General features: G+C 35.2%; 1 protein-coding gene across 6 annotated transcripts in view; it reads left to right on the top strand.

Moving 5' to 3' along the window:
- Positions 1-24,007, top strand: part of CNTN5 (contactin 5) — a 606,500-nt gene that overhangs the window by 517,639 nt on the left and 64,854 nt on the right. The gene's annotated exons all lie outside the window — the stretch shown is intronic.

The raw sequence follows: 24,007 nt of genomic DNA, 5'->3' as shown, positions 1-24,007 counted from the left end.
GCAGTAATGGCATTTATTTTCAGAATTTAGTGACTGACACAGAACCCACCAACAGTGCATGATAATATGAGACGCTGATTCTGCCCCACAGTGAGTGCAGCAACTTGGTGTCACAGGGGCAGGCTGAGCTCAGGCTGCCTTCATGGGCACGGTGGGCATCAGGTTGGCACTGACACTAGATAAAGAATTAGTCTAAGAAACAACCAGAGATTCAGAGCATCTTCAAAACATGGTGGTTCTTTAGTACCTGATTCAGCCAGCACCAGAGGAAAACTAACACCAAGAGGGACAGAAGCGGAGTGTACTACCTGGCTCTGGTACCTCCAGTTGCAATTGTTCCCTTTTGTTTTCATTGAACTCACCTGGTTTCAAACACCAAAGTCTATAACTGAGTTCCATTTGAATATGATTATATTAATCCTTTTACAAGTTTGCCCCTTTGTACCTCTTTGAGAAGCTGAATTAGTTTTGATAAAGCAAAAATGGAGCTGCTAGACACACAGCATAGACTATAAAGGAACCAGAGCTCCTCTTCCCATAACCTGCCTTACTTTTAACCAGGAGGTACTTAAGCAAAGGCCCTGTTCAATTTTCTCCTTTGTAGTCTGGAAGGGAGAAAGCAGTCAAGTGTTGCATGATTTTTGTCAATTACTGCGGGTATGGACGAGCTGGAGTGGAGCGGCTGTTTCAGACAGCAAGACAGCACTGAAGCATGCTGCTTTTATGTCCTCTCAATTCTTTGCTTTGGATCAAAGACAAATTCTGCTGCAGTCATCTGAGCCTTGGGAGTAGCTGATATCCTTACTTAATGAAGTACATACACCTTTCCAAAGGTCTAACTCCATGTGCCTGTCAGTCTTCGGATTTTATTCATTAGGCAATCTCCGTATTCCTGGAGCATGATAAACAGCAGGAAAACCCATCCATGACCTTGATAATGGAAGTGGGGAAGCAGAGAATCCTTGAAAAATACTGGGTTTAGACATCAGTCTGTTTTAGCAATTTAATAATACGATGACTGAAAAAAACTAAATATGTTTCTTTTTAAAGTTCTTGCCAAAAAATTAGGGAAAAACTTACACTCTCAAGGAAAAAGTGCTTCTTGCCACTGCTTTAATTTTCTTTTGCTTTACTCATGCATATGTCTGGATGAAAATGGATTCTTTCCCTCATTGACTTATAGAACCATTCTTAATATTTTATGTTGAAGGAGGAATCAAATTCATAAATAATAAATCTAAACCTTGTAGGTGGAATACACAGGAATATAATGAGTTTCCGTGAGAAATCACAGATTTAATGCAATAATGCAGTATTTTAATGTCAGCTATACTCATTTGCTACTGCATGAGAATAAATTATCAGTCATTAGTGTATGCATTCAAATGAAGGTAATTACTATATTCTTCACTGATTTTTGCTACATCACTTAACAGAAATGCGAATCTTAGAGATTAAAAAATGAAACATTGTACTGCAGACAGTGGGATCAAAATGAACAATGTGTGAGAAACAATTTTATATTATTTCATAAAATCCATTAGATTATGTTTGAAAGCCTAAGCCATTGCCACAGTTAAATAAAACAAGGAGAGCAATTTGATAAGCAACTGAAAAATGGTCTCAGAAAAACATTTTGTTGAGAAATTAAAAAAATAAAAGAATATAAATAAACAAACAAAAAACAATGCAGTCATAAAAGAACTAATCTCAGTAGAAGGGTCTAAAAAGGCGAGATATATATATATATATATATATATGTGTGTGTGTGTATATATATATAAAACTAAAAATAGATGCTAGCCAGCACTTTTAGACTCAGAGCTTAAGGAGACCTAAAACACTCATGTCATGTGTTAAAGTGGGACAAACAGAACAAAAGCATGAATTTATCTATGTTCTATGTAACAGGCAGAAGACACTGTGTTCTCCTTGTCTTCCAGACCTTTCAAGCACTATGGACTTGAGTTATGGTAGCCCTGAAGTTCATACTGACATTATAAGTTCTGTGCCTCACTGATATGAAGTCTGTAAGAAACTATAAGAATTTCAGTAAGGCAACTGAAAGCCTAGACTGTTTGAGCTGGAGAACTCTTATTAGGATCTTCTGAGTGTGGGAAGAAAACTGTTGTGCCCCAGAAGTTGGGCATATATTTGCAGCTGCTAAATTGGAGGCACCTCTTTTGGCACTTCAGTTCTCACCTTCCTTCCTTGAGATGCTGGATGATCTACTCACTTTCCTCACATGGAAACAACTGAATTCTGGCAAAGTTTAAACAACAAGCAGATGCATTCAATAGCTTTGACCTTAGAGTTGCTGGGCAAAGATTTCTTGGCTGAATTAAATAAGTAGGTACTCAAGAATTCACTAAATATTTAGCTCAACATTGATCATTTTGCACTTCAGCTGCCCAGTTGACTGACTCCTATTGGGAAGTTGATTTTCCTGGCATGAAATGTCTTCCCAACAATGAATGTGCACTAAACTGCCAGTCAAGAAAGGTTTAGGATTAAATGATCACCTGGCTAAAGCTCTTTTCTTTGGTTTTTTATCTAAATCACAATGATTTGACTTAACTTTTCTTCAAGAGGCAGTTTTATAAGATATATTGAACCATGCACACAAATATGCCTAGATAAACAAATACAAATTAATTTGCCAGCAATGTAATTTTTGAGATTTCTACATATTTAACATTTTGATTTCTAATTGTACTTAGAAAAGTGGAGTCAAAATGTTCTGGTTCAAGATGTTCAGCTCTGTTCAGAGTGCAATCTGTTTTAGTTAATTTTTGTGATGAAAAATCAGTTTTCGTGTCCATTGTCATTTGTTATACTCCAGATATTCTGCTTGTAGAGTTTATCATAATAGAAAAATATCACAGAAAATTATGCTTTTGAAAGATTCGGTGCAGGATTAGACATTTAATTGTAGAATAATATCTGAATTTCAAAAACATACTAATTTATTAACTTTTAATAGAACTTCAGGAATAAATCCCTATTGTAGATTGAAGTATTGGTCTAGACACTCTGTTGTGTCATTTCCCCTTCTCTAACTTCTTAAAGCAAAGTCTTCGACACTGTTCTGCATGTGCCAAGACCCCTCCTTCAACTCTTCTCACTGGAATGACAAGGAACTATTATTTACAGTCAAAGAGAATTGAACATCTTGTGATATTATTCATTGCTCATCAATGATTTAGACATGATAGAAGTAATTTTTTGTGAATTGGATTGAGCAGTGTATGGGCACTAAGGTAGGGTAGTTATTACTGATACTGCCAAATTTTCTGGATTATCCAGGTTTTTCTGTAAGGAGTGTTAATTATTCAAAAAGACCATTAAATAAAAAAACTTACCTTAAATACATATTGTCCTAAATACATATCTAATTCTAGACCAAATACAGATGCTATTTTTTAAAGTTACAGCAAATAAAGTAAGCTGAAACTACTTTTTCCCCCTTTTTTGATAATATTCTATATACACAGCTCAAATCTAGCTTCAAAATTTTACAGGCTGAGGTGCTGATCTATTCATCTTGGAGCTTGAGGATATGCACTTTTTAATGTTTTGTTGATTTGTCATTGGAAAAAGGTTCCATAAACCTCGCTGAAACTCATCAAAAGAAGAGACATCTTCCAAGTCTCAGGTCAAATATTAAGTTATTCCTAGTTTTTGTTTGCACAACATGTGCTGTTTCCAGCACCATACTACTTCCAGCACTAATGATAATTTTGAATTTCTATAATGAAGAAAATTTTAATGCTTTAATAGGTTTAATAACTTTGCTATTAATGGTAGCAAAGTTGGTGACTTCTGTAATAGATAAACATACTGTGAAATGAAAAAGATCTGCATTGTTTTATGCAATTTTTACTTTTTTGATTGTGGTGAGGAGCAGAAAGTCCAAGACAGGGGTTTAGATCAGCATAAAATTTTTCTTCTTTTTTTCTTTTTTTTCCTTTTTTTCTTTGTTAATGGAGAGAATTCCCATCTATATGAGTACAACACTCATATAAACATCTCTGGATGTGAGGCAGGTAATAACACAGTGATTTTTCTTTATCATTTTTAGTATCAGAAGTCAGAGCAAGTGTCAAGACATGCCAGGACTGAGGCAATCATCTAAGTTGCATGACTGAGTTGTGTGTTTGAGCATCTGTTCTCAAACTTCTCAAACCCAATCTTTTTTTTCTTCTTCATATTTACAGATACATACAGTTTAGTATAAATGCCAGTCTGCCCATCCATCTGCCTAGCTGTATGTGAGCTGTCTTTGGCATGCTCCAAAGCTCCTCATTTTAGCCACTCACTCTTTCCTGAACATCAAACTGTCCTTTTCTTTCCCTTCTTAAATGCTCTTCCAGGTATCCCTTATTTTTAGGAAACCGATAGTCATGGATTCAGAAGAGGAGTTGCATCCCTCTAATGGCAGTCTAAGATGAAATGTTTCAAAAGAGAAAGAAGCAGGTGAACAAGGAAGCAGTCAGAAGAAAAACACAGATTTAATTGAGGCTTAAATACATGTCTAGATGTAGAAATTACAGAAAGAGAGGAAGAGAAAATGCACATATCCTCAGGAATGTTTTGTAAATATCTAATCTATAAGCAATAGGTACGTATTCCAGATGTTTCTGCACCCTTTGTTTCCACAGCATGGTGTAATTTGGCTTCACACTTTTGAATGCATTGTCATTTGTCTGGGTTTAGTTCAAATATGTCTAACATAACAGCACCTCATTCACTTTGTTGGATAGGTTACTTAATGTGCTATGAGATTTAGTTCATTGTTCATTACTGCTCAAGATTTATTTTATTTCATATATGAATTATTTGTCACCATTATCTATGCAGTTACAAGTACACTGTTCTGTGCCCACAGATTTCTCTTTTATTGAGTTAACTTTAGAAAAAATTTATTTGGTTTACTCAGCTGGGTCTGGCAAAATCATGTATGTACCACAGCTGGGAATTTGAATTAGATTTCTCAGTCTTTGAATATTAGTTATTTTTTAGTTGAAAATATTAAATCAAGATGACACTTCTATTTCCATGTTTGAGCATACATACATTTTATCAATTTCTCAGAGTGACTTTTTTTTATTTCTCATGCAATGGTACAGACCTTTTTATGTCACTGCAGACGTTAAAATTCTGGATTCTTTTCTTTTAAGCTTGAACTAGACAGCTGCTTTCGAACAAAAATGTTTCTGTTCTTTATAAAGATAAAATGTATATTTAATAAATGGAGAAAATTCTATTTATATAGTCAGACCCTACATATCTGCCTTTATGACAGATATTGAAATCTAGGAAGGAAAGGAATCTCTCTCTCTCTATCGTCCCTCTCCTTTTTATAAAAATGCACAAAAGACTTTCTGTTGTGTTTAAAGGAGAAAACAGATGACTTTGTCTGTTACCCTAAATACATTAATTAGAATGAAACTAAGAAGAAAAAACAACACATTTTTAGAAAATAATTATGAAAGGATTGTGGGACATCCTTAGTTATTGCATGACTGAATTTTTAATCCAGAATTACTGCACAGTGAAGGTCTAAGGATAGAAATAGTGCAAGGGAAAGGAAAAGAAAATTACTTTGTTAGCCAAATAATACAGTTGAAAATAAAATAAAGTTTTGGGATTACTTTCTGTAGATATTCTAAATCTATAGGGAGCTACTGGGTTTTTTGTCTTCTAGATTGATGGGTGTGTGCAAATAGATCAGTTGTGTTGTTTCAAATTAATACTTATTGCAAGAAACCATGGTTAAATAGCAGCAGTTGCTGCCATAGTTACCACATGATGGATTACAAAAAATATGCCAACTTCATTCACAGGATTCTCTATTTGGTAGAAAGACAGTAATGAACACAAAGGTGAAAATGTTTTTCCATCCATAACTTATTCTGGGCATATGTGCTGAATTCAGGCTCTAATATCAAGGTGTTAAGTGGCATGCATGTGGTCTGCCGATTGCAAGATTTAATTGCACCTGTTTTGAGGGAATAGACAGGCTGAAGGGGAAGTATTTTATATTTCCTTCCAAAAGTATCACAAAGGTGTTTTCTTATATAAATTTAAGAACAAATACTATGAAGGTGGGAAGAAGGGCTTTTCCTCTTTGAAACAGAGGAAGTTTCTCTGACAAAGGCAGGAAGGTGGAAGAAAAATTTGAAGTAGTTATTACATTCACTAAATAAGATATTTTAGCTATTACTGAGAAGACTTTTATATCAAATGTGAAAAGCATTCATTAGGGGAAAATTTCATTATTATGTTAAAATAAAATATTTTTTTCTATTACATTAACATATCGATTTTAAATAATATGTGTATACATCCAAACTCCTGTAATGTGATACAAGCCAGATATCACTCTCTACATACACTGAGTTCAAATCTATTCTATTAAATCTGGAAAGTCTGTCAAATAGGAGTACTGTGCTCCAAACTGGGGAAATTTTGCTGGTTTTCAGAAGCTCCTCCTATGGCTGTGACTCACAAAACAGTAAATCAACTTTCAGACTGCTTGTTCTGATACCAACAGCTGCTTGGTATCAGAAGCTAAGTTAGAAAACATTTTTTAACATAGCTGAGGCTATGTTAGAAAACACCGAAGCACAAAAGCAACCTGCTGATTCAGAATTGTTAGGATTTTTAAACAAAAATCAAGTCTCAGTAAACTTTGCTTGAATTAAGTAGTCTGTCCTCCCATGCCACTGGAAAGCAAAATAAAAACATAAGAATGTCATAAACCCTTAATAATGAGTTTTGGATAATTGGATGGAAACACTTATTGTTGTTCTGTCTCAAATTTATGATGGAAAGTGATCCAGAGTGAAATTGTGAAATGGGAAAGTAAGATCCAGACACACTCAGAATTAGGATATACACAATTTTTCCATAAGTTTCAGAGCTGAATATAGCAAATGCTAATTAAATATGCCTCTGCTTTGCAAGATATTTTTAACAATCAGCCCTGTTTCCATTTTAAGCAGATGTTTTCCAGTGCATTTGTCTACGTCTTTGTTTCTTTGATCAGGCGTATGAACCTTTAAATTGAATTTCTGCATTTGTGGGTTTAATTTTAACAGTTTCCTATTAATTAGATCAAATGAAATTAAATCTTATGGCTAGTGTCCCAACATGAAGACCAAGAACTAGTGTAGCTCCATACAATGAAACACAAGTCATTATTTAATTGCCAAGACATTAGTTGTATAAACAGGGTGATTAATTCATTTGGCATTCACAAAGATGAAAATGGTAATTTTGTAATTAATTAGAAAGAGGCATATTTCCTTAAATGAATCAAGCCTAAATCTGTAAATCTCAACTAACACAGGCCTAATTTAAATGGAAACATTTTAAATTTCTTTTATTTAATATTTTCTGATAAAGATGGTAACTTTTTCCCAACAGGCAACATTTTGCACATGAAAATATTCCTCCAATAACAATTCAGGATTTCTGTTCAAGCACCAATGATTTATTCAAACAAATTTCCATAGATAAGAATATTGTTGTATAAAATGAGTTACAAAGAGGAGGAAGTAAGGCTTGGCGCTATTTCTTTGGAAGTCAGTTTTTGTACTTGCTATAAAGCTTAGTTAGACAAAAACCTATGAAATTAATTTTTGAAGTCCCTGTCTTTGATCTTAAATTTTATTCTTTTCTTTCATTCCATCTCATAGAAACGATTTCAACTTAGTGGCCAAACTGGAAATATTTCACACTTTTTATATGACTAGTGATGCAGAATGTTGAAAACTAAAAATATTTTTCAAAATATTCTTTTTAAAATGTGTTTTTTTTTGTTCAAAGCTCAAGGAATTCCAGAAATCTGGGACAAAGAAAAATAACATCCTGCAGTAAATTTGCACCTTCTACAACCATGGCTAATTCTATGGAGTTAGATATCAGAATAGTATCCCTAGAATACTTGAATATCCTCTAAACATTAATTATCTGGTACTAAAATATTTTCCATTTTTCCATCATGCATATTTTCACACATATGGGTAGGAAACCAGTATAATTTGTGCTTCAAACGCACATTTGTACCATCACAGCTAAGAATGAGGTTCAAAACCTGTGTTGCATCCAAAAATTTCTTGATGGTCTACATTTTTCTCTTGATTATAAACAAGTAACTAGTGGACTACTGAATTCTGATTGAGTTTGAAATTCAGGCCAAACATCAGCCAAAAATTTATTTCAGAATGTTCCTATTCCCAGAAGGTGAACTTGGACACAAATGTCTCTAAGGGTTTGTTAGGCTTATGTGTTGCCTACAACCTGGTTAAATTTCTATAGGAAAGCAAAAGCAAAACAGAAGGGAAGGTTTTGTCATTTTTGTGGTACAGGAAAGACTACTTGCCTTCTGCAAGTATTCTTAGAACTACAAAATTTTATCTTTAAATGAAAAATTATAATTGGATCAAAGACAAACTAGGTGAAAAAAAAAGAGAAAATAAAAAACTTGCAGATAATGCAGCTGTAAGAATTAAATCATAGCTGAGCTTAAGCAAGATCTCAAACCCTATATCTTCAAACACTCGGATGTGAAACCAGATCAGAAAAGTATCTGATGGGATTAAACCTATATCTTATCCCAAAGCCCCTTGCTTTGTGGTGAACTTAGAGCTTTGAGGTTAAAATTATGTATAATATCAACAACATAAACATTCTCATTTTGAGATGAAAATAGCTGTAGAAGACATGATATTAGCTTGCAGCTATAATGTTTCTTTATAGTCACTGCGAACAAAAATCTTTCATCTCACCCTTTGGTTTTTGTTTTATTTTTTTTTTTATGGCAGCATTGCCTAAGGGCTTCAGTGTGTAGTGTTTTATTCTTTGATTATTTTACACTACCTTGCCTTCTTTACTAATTGTAACTTTTGAATCAGAATATCCATATTCTAGAGGAGTTCAGGAAAGAGCTAGAATTCATTCTAAGGGTGCACAGGCAGCAAAAGAATGTCCAACATTTTCTTCATCCCAATTTGTCCCTCACCATTCTTCTCATATCTGCTGTCCTTCCTAGGTGAAACCCAGGAAGGTGCTTGGCCCTTGCAGGAAATTGGTTAGAAAGTAATAACAAAGTTTTCTTGTACCTTCACTGTGTGTGCAGGGATAAGAATAATAACCCTCTTAATAATTTCCTTTGCTTAACCATGAAGCCTAAGGTAAGACATTCTTAGTATTGTAGACAGTCATTACTTTGTTCATTAAATAAATACCAAATGTGGAGAAACAAAGTATAAATACATTTAATTCCATAGTGACCAAGAAAAGCTTTTAGATACAAATCACAATTAGGTAGAAAAAGTAGTCTGTGAAAGAGCAGTCAATGGACCATGGTTCATAAAAGACTCAGAGAACTCAACCTCTTCACACAGGTATAGTGATCACTAATGACCTCTTTGCAATGATAATTACTGCAAATCCATACTTATTTCATGTTTGGCAGTAGGACCAACTGATTAGCCAGCTGATTTATCTGCTGCTCATGTCATTGCTGAGCAGCTGAAGAATTAGGCTGTTCATTTGTTCCAATACAGACTACAAGTGTAGAATGTGTCTTCCCTTCTTGGATCACAGGAGCAGCTAAACTCAAATTGCTGAGCACTGGTTATGCATTCATTGCATCTCCTTTCATATGAGGCAAAACCCTTTACATTGTCGTTTATTTTAAGACTATTTTCTTCTTTTCCACCAACTATTTTCCTATTTCCATAAAATCATAGAAGAGATCAGATCAAAATTGACCCCCTAATGTCCTTTGCAATGAGCAGGTACACCTTCAGCTAAATCAGGCTGCCCAGGGCTCCATCAAACCTGACCTTGAATGTTTCCAGGGACTGGTTATCTACCAACTCTCTGAGCAGCCTTTTCCAGTCGTTCACCACCCTCATCATGAAAAATTTCTTCCTTATATACAGTTCTAACCTCCCGTCTTCCCCTTTTTTTATTTAAAGTCATTGCACATTGTCCTATCACTACAGGGCCCATTAAAAATGTGTTACCACCTTTCCTCTAAGTTTACTTTAAGTATTGGAACATGTTCTAAGTGGAAAATTGGTGGTACAGGACTTATAAAGGTAATTTTACTGCATTATAAACATATACTAATTGAGCTAATTTCATTTAGCTCAGATATTTCACAATTCATACTATCAGTCTTTATTTGAATATGAATCTCCTTAGATTCTATATTTGAAGACATAAATCAAAGTGTTTCCACAGTAAAGATAAACCCATAAGTTGGAGTGCTTTATAAATGTCCATAAATAAAAGTCGATCTATGAGCTTGGAACCTGTCAAACAGCACCATGAATATACATATGTTTCTGTGTATCACTAAGCCTTATCAAGGTCAATACTCACCCTACTTTTGAAGTTTTTGAACTATAGCCCACTCTCAAAGGGATGTTTTTGTCTGATCCTTGTAGCAAAGACGCCACCTCACTGTGTTCCCTTCCACAGCTCCACTGCTAAATGGCAGCATAGGTTTCCACTCTCAATAAAAACAATAAATAATTTTTTTTTATAAAAAAGCAATTTGTTTTTGCTGACTATTCATGGAAGAAGCTGTGAAATCTTGATTTAAAAGGCCAATTGCTCTTTACATACTACTTTTGCAAAATCCGTAAACAGTCCTATAATCATATCCAAGCAACTACGTGAAGAGCAGTGCAAAGGGTCTGAGTTCAAACACTCAAAAATAAGGGAAAAAAATTATGGATGAGGTTATAAGCGTAATCTCAGTTCCGCAGGAATTCAAGTGTGATAGGAGCATGAGTCAAACTGAGTTCTGAGGATTTTACTGCAATTTTCATCAAAGTGAGTATGCTTAAATCACCAAAAATCTTTGAACCACAGGAGCTATGTTTTCTTAGAAATGAAGCAAAATCAAGGGTCATTTTTTAAATGGAGAAAACTTGGCAGCAGAGAGGTGAAACTATAAACAGGTTATCCTCATTCACTGTGTCCTTGGAAGGCTCATCCTTCCCTTCAGGTTGGCTCTTAGTTCAGCAATCTTTCATCAGGTTTCAATAAACCTGTATGTAGACCTCTCTGCATCCCTAGGAAAAATATCTTTCTTTTCATTGCCTCTGATCCCTGACTGTGTCTTTTCCCAGACCTCTGAAGACAGGGAAAGAGAGATGCCAACACAGTGAACTGCAAAATGATGGGCAAAACTTGTGCCATCTGTCAGTACCTGCTCTAAGGACACATTCACACTACTGCCTTTAGATACTTAGCTTACCCTTGCCAGGTCCCTGGCAAGTAGTTACCTGGTCTAATAGATTCAGAGTACACAAGTAAAGTTATTAAAAATAGATTAAAATTCTTTTAAATTTCTGGAAAATAATTCTGTGTGCAAAAGTGAGATGTGAATATAGAGTAGGCAGTGAGGTCTCTGTTGATTCAGTACTCCTCCCTGTCATCCTGAGAAGGGAGCTTGCTACAGTACAACTTTATAAAATTATAAAGTAGGGAGTGTTTTCTGATTAGTCTAGCTGTTTAATTATAGGACACAACTTCATATCTGGCAGCAGGTTATCCCCAGTGAGTCAGTAACTTTTTCATCCTACTTTCTGTGTGCCCAGCTCTATGCCAACGTCATCAATAATGCACTTCATAAGGTAAGGTTAGGGAAGAAGTGAGATGTGGCAGCATCTTAAGAATACCATAACATACCATTTTGTGCAGAAAAGAAGAGTTAGGGAAGAAAGAATGAGAAGCAAGTAAGTTTTAGAAGGCAAGTAGAATTTAGGCAAACAAGGAAATTATGTCACTAAAGAAGTATCATGTTCTTGTCTCCATGCTGATGAGAGAAGATGCCTATTTATTGAGACTGTTGGTGTGAAGACAGTAAGCTTGGAGTTGTGTGCCATGTGAATGCTCTAATGCTGCTTTGACCTTCTCAAACAGGAAACAAGAGCCAGATTTTAGCATTAGAGTTTCGCATTATAATTACAACAGCAGATATCTTTGAATGATTGCACAGCTACCATGTCACCAGTCTGTAGGTGTAACATAGCTAATGCCACACAAAAATTTACTTCTGGCTCTAGACCAGTATGGATCAATAGGAGATCCTCTCCAATATGGTGAGGCATTGCAACCATGACAACTTATATCTTGACATTAGCAACCCACAACTGATAACCTGTATCATGTGGGAGTATGTGGTCTGACCAGTGGGATGTAATGATGTGTACCCAAACTTACCATGATAAATAAATATTGGGGGGCATTAAGTCTCATCCATCAGAGAACCTGTGGCTGGCAGAAGCAAGAGAAATCCAAGAGTCATCCAAATCCTTCAATTGATGTAGGCATTCAACACCACAAAATTAGCATTTGCATCTTCTCTCTAAGCATTTTCATTGATTCTTGCTGGCTCCCTAGTCTTCTCTGGGGCCTGTTACCACCACAAATTTCCATCCATGCACAAGAAATAAATGCACTAACAGACAGGATGTAGAGGTTGTTTGTGGGTAGTTTGTACATAAAGCAAAACAGACTTGGTCTGAGGATGCCTTTTTTTTTTTTTTTTTTTTTTTTTCCACATAGAGTGTTTCCCCCAAAGAAGTCTATGACCTTCTCACTGTGCATGATGGGACACCTGATTCTAAAACAAGAGCCATCTTTGGCAGCAGCCTGGTGGACTAGCACAGATAGAGTCACTGACTTTTTTTTCTTGTTCCATTATTTTTGTCACGTGTTTTATTGCACATAACTTATATCACTGCAGGTATTCCATCTGTTATCTTCCATGCACAGCAATACAGCTGTAGAGAGATACAGTTTTAAACTGAAGTTTTAAACAGAAGCACATCCTACTGAACTGTTATTTCAACCTGTAATCAAAATTTTTGAGTTGTGGCTGAAGTGCAAGATATTCCAGAGTAAACTAAAGCTTCTAAGGTTCAAATAACTCTAATCAATAAATTGTTTGTCAGTAAGAACTTTGTACCCTTTTCACCCTTAGTGGCAATGTGGTTCTCTGGAGGGAACATGTGTCTTTTTAACTGCCTTTTCCAGTTAATAGACTGTATTTCACCTTGTGACATGAGAATAAAATAAATCTTGTTTTACCTACTTTTCCAGCCATGGTACCCGTTTCCCCACAGAATGCAAAATGAACTCATCTGACCTAAAAAGTGGAGTCAATAAGATCCTAGTTCATTTTAGTCAAAATCCCATTTACCACTCCTACAGTCTGGAAGTATTTTTGTGCTGAGCCAATGCTTTTAAACTGTCTCTCTGCTGAACTGATTGTCTCTCCTTCCTGCAAGATGTCTACATCCACAGGTCAGATTTGTTCTTTCACAAAATGTAAGAAAATTAATGTAGATCTGTCAGATTTACAGCTTAATTAGATATATTTTTTTACTTCTCATAAAGGTTTAAACACTGTATGACCTTCTAAGTAGGATCATTAACCTATGGGTTTACTATTAAAACAGAAAACTAATTAGAGAGAAATGTCCATTATTAGGAGGAAAGGTAGAATTCCAGCAAAGCTGTCTTCCAGAACAAATTTTCCTCTGGTAATTTTGTATGTGCTGCAGAAACAGCATGGCCTTTGCTCTGCATTGCTATTTATAATCAAGGTTTCTGAAACCTATTCTTGCACCAATATCTTAATAAACAACAAGGTGTTGTTGGTAGAGGTATGGCCTTTTGAGCACACCCCTTATCAAGGATGCAGTGAGGAAGTGAGTGTAAATTATGTAGAAATCCAGAGATGTATCACAGAAATAGGTTAGAGATACATTATGGAACTATAGATGGATGGAAGGTTGTTTATCAGGTGTGCTTTCACTCCACATGTTTTTTTGTGAAGTCTGTTCTATCCCCTAGATTTCTCCACTGAAAAGCTCCTGTCTAAAGGTGTGAAGTAGTATGGAGCAATGGAGCCATGAGATAGCTTTTTGTCTCTATCCTTTGCTTTCTTTCTGGATGTAGCAAGAGATTATTGAGATCTTTCACATTAGATCTAATTGTCAGTGAAGATAGAAAAAAGAAGTGCTGGAATTTCCAAGGGTAAACTCAGAAATATGACAGAACTAAGCAAACAAGTAATGACTGCTCCTTATTGTACACAGCATGTTAATCTCTGATATGAATAACCAGAGAGCCAGCAGGGAAATCTTACTGCAAAGCAGGACCAATTATTCTATTCTATCCCATTATTGCTATACCAATGCATGCCATTTTTATTGTCTACAATCTACCAAGCATATAAATGCTCAAAATTCTCTAAACATCTCAGCAAATGTATTTTAGGAGGTAATCTATGTTCAAATTATTCTTTTCCCATTTTCAGAAGTTGATTTTGTACTGAAAAATTATTTGACTGTGTCCCCTCTAGATTGTGTATCTTTCATGAAAACAGTGTGTCAAACTCATTGGTAGTCTAACTGAGACCTTATGGTTATTAGATAGGGAGAAAATAGGGGCTATTTCACAACAGCAATGGTTGGAAGGCCAGCATTTCTGTGGAGCGCTGAATCTTATATTGACATCTCTAAACAACTAGTGAAGAACTTGTAGCTATTGATCCAAGTACAACATACATCATGCTAATGGAATCTCCTCTCCAAGGAGTTTCTACCTGGACCAACATGCAGTAAGGGCAGACTTTGCACAATTTTCCAGAGGCAGCATAATGGTGAAAGCAATCAGTCTTCATCTTCCAGAGTCCAGCAGTACCTACCATATGATAGAAATATAATTGGAGCTTCTCCAGTTGACAATGGAGTCAGTTTGATGTGAGGATAAGGCAGACATTGCCACATTCATCTGTCCTGTCTTTGTACTACAACTGAAATTAGACATATGAGATGGTTGAAACCACAATTTTGCAAAATTCATTCAAAAGTAACAAATTAAGAGAATGCTACATTAATAGCATTTATCAGTACACCATTAAAGCTATCTCAGCCCTCCCATACCATGACCATATAAATCTCATTATCCTGTCTATTTCTGAAAATGTCGGGAAAGAATATGCTTTCTTTGGTGTGTTTTGATGCATTATATGAATGGGACACAGAAAGTTCTTATCCTTTTCAAACCTCCATGCTGGCTATTTCACAAGGATTGACAACCCGCTTGCTGATTTGATTCTCACCAGTCAGCTTCCTTCTCAAGCATCCAGCCATCAGTTTGACTGCTGGTCCTTTTCCTCCTTGCTTGGGATTAGGGCATTCAGCTCCCAGTGGCATTTCAATACTGACTGTCTTTGAATGCCAGGGAGAGAGCTCTACCAAGTAGAAAACACCTCCATCAGTGAGGGGATCTTAAACAATGCATATTAATTAACTGCAAACTGCAATGATCTGTTGGTTTTTTTTGGGGGGGAAGGGGTGGGGGACAACAACTGTTTGTCTTTATTTTTCTTGATAGCAAGGTTTTAATACAGAACAATCATTTATTCTCTTCTATCCAGTTCTTCTATTCACATGAAAGCAGTAACATTATATCTAAGAAAAGAATTTTTCAGAGAGGTGGGAAATATTCAATTTCATTGCTGTGTTACATAAAAGCATCACTTGCAGTTAATATTCTAGTAGTGCTGTAGAATCAACACTGGAAAGCAGGTTCCATCTGACTGGACATCATTACACAGCTTACAACAATAGTGCTTTAGCTAGATGACTTTCATATGATGAGCAAATGAACACTTCCCATGTAAGCATCTAATTAGCAGTCTTCAATTTACAAGAATATAATTTGAGTGAAATTTAAGTTTCTGTTCTTCATATTATATTGCTGAAGTTAATGTTAATTCTTCAAGCATAGCATAGTTTGGCTGTTTTGAGATGTGTTTTTATCTAGTATGATCCATAATAGAACCATGTAGTTGAATTAAATTATCTTATTTTACACTGGCTGAAGATCTGCTTCCTTGAGCACCTGGTCTATTTGAATTTTACCTCTTGCATATAAGGTCTGCCTTTGAGTATTAATGTTACTTTTCTAACTAACAAGTGAAACACAGACATATCTTAGACTAACTAAAGTTTCCTGTGTATTTTTCTTTTCCTGGAGCGATCATGCAGTTCTTGAAGAAGTTATTATTTCTTAAGCTTCTGAGTAAAAGAGAGTAAGTTAATAATTCATTGCTGTCACTTAGAAACATGGAGAAAATTATTGTGATAAAGCTTTTCCTGAAAAGAAGGAACCTTTTTGCAGCAGGAGAAAATTTCTGACATTGAAACAGTGTGCAAAAAAAGAGAAACACATTTAATTATTTAAAATATTTAAATATTAAAATATATACATAAAATTTAAATGGGTCAAAAGTATGATATGGATTTTAAAAATATGAAAGAACATTTTAATAATTTTATAGTATTTTCAGCATGTTTAGAGATAAATTTTTTTAAACCAATTGTATTTTATAAGAGCTTGTAAAGGAAGTCTTGGACTTCAATGCAGGGCAGAAAAGACCTTAAATGGCCTTTCCTAACAATTTCTTGAACAAGTGTTTCTAGAACACTTATCCTCATATGTCTTCTGAGTAATATTCCCAGTTCTTTCTTTGCACAAGATGAAAGACATTTGAGGGTAAAATATTTGAGCAGTACAACAAAGTACCAATTAGGAAGGGATATTAAATTTTCAATATGTACCAACACTTCCTTGAACATACCAGTAAAAATGTAGAATAATTTAAAAATTTGCTTGGTGTATAATTTCTCTAGCTAATAGATTACTGATCTGAATTTCTGTTACCTTTACAGTTCGTCTCTATTTCAGTTTATTACCTCAGTTATCTTGTGTATTACCTTAGAAATTCAATTTTAACACCTTTCTATCATCCTTGGCATTGGTGCTGTTAATAGGGTCTTTAAAGCAAACTATGTGCTTAAGTTTTGGTTTGAATAAATTCATTAATGCAAAGCATGATTTAAAATAATAATGACCAGCTGATTCATACAAAGAAAAGAGCACTCCCAAAGACCCTTCTGATTCTGACATATCAGTGTTTTCCAGACTTTACTGCACAGAAACACTGCAGAGACCATATTTATTCCCCATGCTTAAAACAGAAGCTACATTTCTTAGCAAAAAATAACTTCAGTGTCATCCACATGAAATTATATTTACATACATGGACAACATTTGCACCAGGGAGAGCTATGTATTTTCTTGCACAAATGTTCCTGTGCAGCAAACAGCAAGGACAAATGAGAGGCCTGGCTATGGCACTTTGAAAGAAACTGCCCTAAGACAGTTTGCATATATTAGCTTAAATAGAGCTGGAAGTAGTTTGTGGGACATTAATAATAAGGTTTAGCATATTCCAATGACCTAAGATATCACACACAGGAATTGCACCATTATAAATGTTTGAAAACATAGCGTGAAGAAAATCCAAATAATTTCATGCTTTACCAAGGGACTACGCCAAATATAGGGGTTTTTTCCTAATTGAGTCAAGAATATTAAAATAAAAATTGCTCTATCTAGGGTGATATTATTACAAAATTAATATAAAGTAGATTGTCTTTTGGTTATCTAAGTGGCTTTACTATAGCAATGACTCACATCCCTTTTCTGGGACCATTAGACGTTGTGGATCTATTATGAAGGAGCAAGAGAAAGCAAAGGGGAATGAGATAGCCCAAAGCCATTCAGGGAGAAATAAAGGTTTCAACTATTTACAAATACTTGTTCTGATTCCTTGTAGTCTACATTAAAGGAAACTGACAGATCCCAAATCCAAACTAATGTCAAATGACAGATTGTTCAGATCAAAACACTGTGAGGGGCCACAGGCTAAATGAGTCAGTGCAGCTTCTCTCCATTTGCATCTTTAAAATTCTTATTTCCAACATGCGGACAAACCAATTTCATACTCCTGATTTTAGATCCAAATGAAAAATTCAGGGGATGATTTTCTGACCACCAATAACTTTCTTTTTAATTCCAGTTACTAGGTGTTAAAGTTTGTAAAGGTTTTAACTAAATGTTATGCTTCCTTTATTGCTGTGGTTATATCTCTAATGTGTAAAAAAAATTTTCTTTGGTTTGAAAGCCAAAAGAACTAGTTGAAAACAGAGAAAGATAATAGTATCTACAGCCTAACCAAACTACCATTGCTAACTCTTCCTCCCCACCAAAAACGGCCACATATCTGACTTCCATTTTTTCTTACTCTGTAATAGTTATTTAAAGAATATAGAGCTCCAAGTATAAGCTGCCTGACATTAATTTCTATTAAGATCCAGACACTGTGTCCCTGTCTGAAGCACTGTGTAAGAAGTGCTTAGTTAAATCCCGAACTGTTGTGTAGCAATTCTAATGTTTGCTGCCTCAACTGCTTCAGCATCCAGAAACCATTTCTACCACAGCATCAAGACATCTGCTTGTGAGAATCTGCTATGAATGATGCAAGAGAATGAAAATTAGAGTTTCCATTTCTCATTATCTTAATCTTGATGGAAATCTCTGCTCATTGATCTAACGTGATACAGAGAACAAATGCACATCCTGGCCCCAGTGGGTCAAGGTAAAACTGTCCCTGGTGATAAAGAAGGCTGAAAATTTCCAGCATCAGTTTTCAACATAAAATAGTATGTCCTGTACTAGCTGTAAATAATATCTGAGAATTTCTATGATAGGTTATACCAGATGTTAATGAACTAATATTGTTTTATTAAGACAGGGAAACAGTAAAAGTATCTGCACTACTAATACATTTCATTTATACTAAAGAATCAATCAAAGGAAAAATTATATGGCAGGCAGAATAGATCTCCTTTTTTTATATTAAAAAAATGATGTCTGTATTTCCGATGTCTTACTCCTTCCCCTCAACATAAGACTGCAGTTTACAGTCAAAACTCTCAGAAGTTTTCTGTAAATAGAGCAGCAGGAAGGAAAAAAAATTGCTAACTTTTAATCAAAATACTGTAAAAAAATGCAAAACTTCCCATAAAAGCAACTCTTACATATCATATCCTACTCCCATTCTTTAAATCATGTGAAACCCACAGGAAGATGAGCTTTGCCATTTACATTTGTGGGGACCTTACACTCTGTTCACTTCCGTCAGCATGTTCCTTACCTCCTGTCAGTCAGAAGATTAAGAGAAGGCATTTCAGACTGCCAAATAAAGGATGTCCAAACACCATCCATAAGAAAAGGTCCAGCATTTCTTATGAGTCTGATTTCCATCCATCAACTTCTTCGTAAACACTTGGCCTCAGAGAACACCTTTCTATTCATGTCAACATCCCATATGCAAACGGTGTTGAATTTCATCCTTCCAGATATAGCAACACATTCTTTATCAAAAATTTACTCTTCCTGATGCATACTTCATTGCTGAAAGAAGAAAAAAATTGACAAAATTCCTGATCTGAGCGAGCTAATGCATTTTTGTTTAAACAAATGTACTAAGTGTGTTTTCAATCTAAAGTGTTACTGGTAAGTATAAACTTTGAATAGACTGCAATATTTTCACAGTTGAAATAATAATTTGAAAATATTTTTTGAAAAGTATAGTTGCTGTTAATCTTAGTCCAATTCTGAAGCCTTAGAGAGGAAAATTTACACTCTCATTCATATTTCTATGGCTTTGTAGCAGTTCTCAAACTAGTTTAGCAGATTATGCAGTCATTAGCAAAACTGACATTATAGAAATGCTACTAATATGTATGTCCAAATTTGCTGATGTTCTTGGCAAGCTGGGCATCCAACAGCTGCACTACTTCTGATACAATCAGAGTGGAAAATCATAATATGCTGAGATATAAGACAGACTTTAAAATAACATTCAATTTCAATTTAGGTCTTTTAATTATTAATTTGTTGGGGGGTTTCAGCTTCATTGGCAGTGAAGCTTGTGGCTAATTGATTTCTGTGTCTGTGCTTTAAGGACTTACATCCTCTCACAGGTCTTCTGTCATGTGTCTCAGCCCAGTGCAGGTGTCTAATGGCTATTTCTGCATGAGCAGGTAGCATGGATCAATAGGAGAAGCAAAAAGTTGATATTATCCACACTGTCCACTGTCCCAGGTTTCTCTTTGGAATAGTTCTAGTTCCATTCCACAGATGGATTCCCATTTTTATCTGAATAGCAACTGACTCCTCAAGCATCCCTTCTAATTTGGTATCAACTGAAGTTCAGGTGCTCAGACAGCTTCATTTCAGAAACAAGATCACAGCAAGTGGGGACAATGAGGAAATTAATTTCCATGTCTTGCAGCAGCTGGGATTTTGTCCCAGAAATTGTGCCAGATCATGAAATGTACTTATATCTGGGGAACTAAATTAAGATTTGAGGGTGAGATTCCAGGTTGAGATCCAAAGTGTGGAAATCTGCAATGTGAATTAGACATCTGCACTTTTTTACCTTTAATAGAAGTTCAACTTTCTGCTTACAAGATCCATGAATTAACATGTAAAATAGAAACTCATCTCATGTGCAGTTTTAATTTTACAAACAACCTCCAGAACAAAAGGTTTTCTTTCCTCCCTGGTCATCATGTTGATCTTTCCAAATGTCAGCTTGATTAGAATTAATCTTTCTGAATACTGATGATCAAAATTAGCCTAATTATATTTCCTCAGCACTTCATGTATTAATACTTCCATAAAGAGATGCACATTGGTATCTGATATATTCTAGGGTTGCATTTTCCTTTACTGCATGGCCTCTTAGTTCAGAGTCACAACTACTGTTTTTCTACCAACCTGGTGCTCAGTTGCTGTCTCAAAGAACCATTTATTTAATCAAATTTTTAACAGCCTTTTTGTATCTTGGTAACTTTGAAAAATAATATCATAGTATAAAAAAAACAATTTCTCTCTCTGAAAAAAGAAGTCTTCAACCACTTTCTAAAAAATCCTTAATTTTTGTATTAAATGTATTTAACCAACCATGGGAATTTCAGCATGAAAATCATTCTTGAAACCTGTGGAAGATTAAATCTGCACTTATTTTCCATAGAAAATATTTTTTCTTATGGAATATTATAATAGTTTAAGCTCTTTCAGTGTACTTAAGTTAACCCATGTTCAATTTTATCTCAAGTCCATTTGCTGTTATACCTTACTTCCACTTTCCTAGCAAGTGCTGTTAAAATCTCTGTCGCAGTTGATCTCAAGACAACACATTTTTTGACATGAGATGAGACATTAACTCTCATATCATTTTCTTCATCTTATTAGACAGATGAAAACTCTTTTTTACAAAGACACTGATTTTGTGCCACTTTTTTTCAGAAACCTTTTATGGACAACATCCATCTCCTTTATGTGATTAAAATAATTTTTCTTATACTTTAATACAAGAATTTCCAAACTCTCACCGTGATCTCTCAACCATCTTTTTTCTATTTGTTAATCTATCATCATCTGTCCCTCAGTTTAGTTCATCATTTAGGGTTGCTTCTTTTCCTGAATAATCCTTAATTCTACCCCAGCCCCATTTTCCTCTCTGTACTTACCTTCTATTTATGAAGTGAAAAAAACTTTTTGCTATGCAAATTTTTGTTAAAATATGTAGACATACTACACAAGTGGTCTCCCTGTGACTGAGAGATATTGGCAGGGAAGGAGGAGAAGTCTATGATCCTGCTGTGTGCAGCAGGTATTGTATGCATAAATAAAGCATTTCAGTTTCCATCATAACCAGGCCTCTGGCTTTTTTCTCAAACACATACAAAAAAAATTAATATTTTCTTTAAGTGCTAGGAACCTTAAAGAAAATATTAATTTCTGAGCCAAATAATTCACCAGCAAATGTGTTTGCAATTCCTTTGATTGAGTGATTACTCTTTCCATCATGGATAACAGGAGCTTTTAACTACAGAGTAATGTAGTTGATAACATCCATAAGATTCACTAGATAATCTTCTATATGCAATTAAATTTCTTTTCCTCCAACGTCAGAATTTCAAAACTGTTTTATATCAGGACTTAAACTGTGTATAAGCTTCTATAATTTGCAAACATTAAAGGAATATCCTTTTTTCCTGATCCTGTCAGTACACTGATGAGAATCACCACTGTTTGCAAAAACTATTGCCATACAAATGATGTCATCAGAGCATTGAAAACTGAGCATGTTGCTATAAATTTTTATTTTAAATTACACCAAGAGAAAATGAAGGAACCTTGCATCCCTGTCAGTTTCTAAAGCAGAGTGTTTCTTCTGTATACTGTAACAAAGTTTCAAGCCTTCTTATTTGTTAGAAAAAAATCCAAACCTTCAAAACTCTAATACAGAATCATTTGCTTAATACAATAATGTTTTCTATAAAATTACCTTTACACAAATAATGTTACTTAAATACTGGTGTATATTTTTTAGAGCAGGATGGGAGATGTTGTTGTACTGGAGAACCCTTGAGTTGACATGTCCTTCCTCTGCCCCATTCACTTTTGAAGCTATTTTTTTCTTCTGCTGTCTGCTGAGAGCAGTGAGTGGTTTCACATCTGAAGTGAACAGAAGCACATTTTTCACTGGAATGAAATTCTGTTTTCTCCACTGTAATGTTTATGAACCTTGGATAATAAACCACCATTTCTCACAGAGTTAGAAAATATGGGATATTATTCGAAGGAAGGAAGGAAGGAAGGAAGGAAGGAAGGAAGGAAGGAAGGAAGGAAGGAAGGAAGGAAGGAAGGAAGGAAGGAAGGAAGGAAGGAAGGAAGGAAGGAAGGAAGGAAGGAAGGAAGGAAGGAAGGAAGGAAGGAAGGAAGGAAGGAAGGAAGGAAGGAAGGAAGGAAGGAAGGAAGGAAGGAAGGAAGGAGAATAATGCAGTCTCGTATTAATGATTTCATTTGAGCACATTATTGAATTTTACGCCAATGTAAATCACTTCTAGTATAAATCAAAGATAACAGCTGTGAAGTTTAACACATACAGTCCATAAATGTAATTCATTACCTCTTTTGCTGCTGAAGAGCCCAACCCAGTCCTGTCAAAAGTGCCATACTCCCAATTAAATTCTTTTCAAGAGTAAAACACAACATTGTACAGTACCTTCCATGATTTCCAATAATAGACTCCACAGAGGATTCCCAGCAGGAGTGTCAGTCTATACTGCATTTCCCAGAAAGTCCCCTCTGGACAGGTATACCTAAAAATCCACCCATCCCTGGGAAAGAGCCACCCACCTACTTATTTAGATTCTCCAACACAGAGGTCTTACCTTGGTTTTCAAATACAGGAGAAAGAAGCATCCCATGTCATCCCCCATTCTGTGGGATACCTGAAAGCATTTGCTGAGGATAATCTGCTTCCAGTGTACATGCTCCCAGCCTACATCCCCAAGACCTTTGAGAGAGTTGTAACCACTACTCAAACTGGGAAAGGATCCACAACACCTGCAAGCAGGGCTTGGATTAAATACAATCTAAGAGTTGTCATATTCCTTTTAGGCTCCTAGCGCTCTGTCAGAAAAAGAGCCATGATTATTTACTGCTCTTCCAGACTGCACCTCCAAGATAGAATAAATTCAGTGGTTTTGTCATTTTAGAAGAGCAAAAAGAGTTTTATTTACATACTGCTTCATGGATTTTATGATTAATATTGTGCAAGCAAAACCAAAATTTGAAACTCCTAAATGTGAGCAGCTAAACATTTCTCATGAATATGCTTTAGCAGGGTCACATACCAAGAGGTATAGTGGAGCTGCAATTATAGACTCAGAAAAAAAAAAAAAAAGCCCACCTACAAAAAGCAAAGATTATTTAAGTCCCTTTGCTACACTGTGCTGTGATGCCATAAATCCTCTTTTGACCAGATACAATTATAGGGTTTTTTTCCTTGTCTTTTGAATTTTGCTTCCCATTCGTCTCAGATCTGATTTCTAAGGTAATTTTTTTTCTAGATGGAATAGCCTGTGCTTGATATTGAAATGTGATTTGACAAAAATATAGAGGTGAAACTTTGAAGACAAATTATGAAGGATTACCTTTTTTACTGTTCTACAAAAGTTTCATTACAATTCAC

The sequence above is a fragment of the Agelaius phoeniceus genome, chromosome 2 (genome assembly GCF_051311805.1).
Source record: "Agelaius phoeniceus isolate bAgePho1 chromosome 2, bAgePho1.hap1, whole genome shotgun sequence".
NCBI lineage: Eukaryota > Metazoa > Chordata > Aves > Passeriformes > Icteridae > Agelaius > Agelaius phoeniceus.
This window is presented reverse-complemented; position numbering and strand designations above follow the sequence as displayed.